Here is a 2122-nt window from a genome sequence, read left to right as displayed (position 1 = left end):
TGATTACCCAGGGCTCCTCCCTGGAGATGACAGTCTGGCCAGAGGAGAAGGCAGAGTATACCCCAGGCCCTCTCATTCCTGTTGGACTACCTGGTAGGATGGGTCTGAGCTCTGGGGTCTCCACAGCAGAATGATTTAAAAAGTTCTGAGTTTAACCAGAAAAAAAACTCCAGTTGTAGCCTGCAAACTGTGGGGCAGAGAACTTGGCTGCTGAAAAGATTAGCCTTAAAAGGTCAAATACTTCAGAACTAGACAATAGACAAAAATGGCCTGAGGGAATCACAAGCACCAGCAGGACTCCTCCGTTTACATCCTCAAGGGTGCAAAGGCAAAAGACTTTGCTTTGAGAAGACAGACCCAGAGCACATGTCCCAGAATGGTGGTGGCCTAAAGAATTCGCTCCTTGGGACTCAGCTCAGAGTGCTTAGAAATCCAGGCACTCAACCTCTACAGCCAAGAGAGAGGGAAGCCTGGCTGCTGCTCCAGCTGGCAGCAGACCCTGGTGTCATCCACATGGTGGTGGTTTTAGGTGTACACAGAAATGCAAGAATTGTAGGACCATGAAGGCTTCCACCCAGATTCCAGAAGAATCCCTGGGAGGCCAGGCAGTGTGTGAAGAGAGAGCAGTGTGTGAAGCTATGAATGTGAAGCTAAAAGTGCAGAAGAGACCCTGGAAGGTGAAGAATTCAGGAATGTGAATTGTCTAAGGACAGCTTCAATGAGGGAGCAGATCAGACCCAAGAGAGAAGCCATGGGAGTTACAATCACCAGAAATGCCATAGGGACACAGCCACCCAAGCCCTTTAGAGTTCATATCTTGCCATGAGTTGCACCAGACGCTGCACATGAACTACAGAACTTATGTTTGCCCTGCTGGATTTTGGACTTGCTTTGGTCCCATTCCTTTCTATTCTCTATTTGTACTTTTTAGAATGAGAAGGTTTCTCTAGTGCCACTGAATGTTGGAAGTATTTAACTTTCTTTTCATATGACAGTGGCTCACAGCTAAGAGTTTGCCTTAAACTTCAGAGGAGAATTTGAACTTGGACTTTTCAGCAATGCTGAAACTGTTAAGACTTTGGCTACTCTTGCAGATGGACTAACTGAATTTTGCATAAATGGATACACATGAGTCTTTTGGGGGCCAGGGGCAGACTGTTATGCTTTATATCCAGATGTCTACCCAGGGAGCCTGGGATATAGCTCAGTGGCACAGCACCTGCCTGGCAAGCACAAGGTCCTGAGTTCAATTCCTGGTACCAAAAAAAAAAAAAAAAAAAAAAAATAGATGTCCCCCCAAAGCCTCATGTGTTCATAGGTGGGGCTTTGGGGAGGTGACAGGATCATGAGGGCATGGTCTTCATCACTGGATTAGTTCACTGATGGGTGTACACTACTGGGTGTGATGTTGAGAGGTAAAGTTAGGTGGGAAGAGGTGAGTCACTGGGGGTATGGCCACTTCCAGGGATAGAGATAGAGATAGAGATAGATAGATAGAGAGAGAGAGAGAGAGAGAGAGAGAGAGACATACAGATAGAGATAGATAACCCTCCTCTTCCTTTGATCCCTCTCTGCCTCTCACTGCTATATCATGAACTATTTCTCCTGCACCACACCACCTTTTCTTGGAGCCAGAAAACTATGGACTTAACCCTGTACAAACTATGAACCAAAATAAACCATTCCTTCATTAAGTTGTGGGTGTTGGGTAGAGACAGGGTCTCACTATGTAGTTCAGGCTGGCCTTGAACTCATAGCAATCCTCCTGTCTCAGCCTCCTGAGTGCTGGATTGTAGGCATGTGCCTACATACACATAAAGAAGCCTACTTTACTATTAAGATACAGGCAAGTGGGCTGAATGTATAGCTCACTGGTAGAGCACATGCTTAGCATTCACAAGGCCCTGGGTTCAAATCCCATCATCTCACACACACAAAGATAAAGATTAATTAAAAATAAAATGTAGAAAGATACAGCATGCAAGCACTACTCAAAAGAAAACTGAAATTATGATAAAGATGTTAAATTTCTGGGGCTGGGGATTTAGCTCAGCGGCAAAAGCGCCTGCCTGGCAAGCGCAAGGTCGTGAGTTCGGTTCCCGGTACCGGAGAAAAACCAAAA

The sequence above is a fragment of the Chinchilla lanigera genome, unplaced genomic scaffold (genome assembly GCF_000276665.1).
Source record: "Chinchilla lanigera isolate Chin_1 unplaced genomic scaffold, ChiLan1.0 scaffold00028, whole genome shotgun sequence".
NCBI classification, from domain to species: Eukaryota; Metazoa; Chordata; class Mammalia; order Rodentia; family Chinchillidae; genus Chinchilla; species Chinchilla lanigera.
This window is presented reverse-complemented; position numbering follows the sequence as displayed.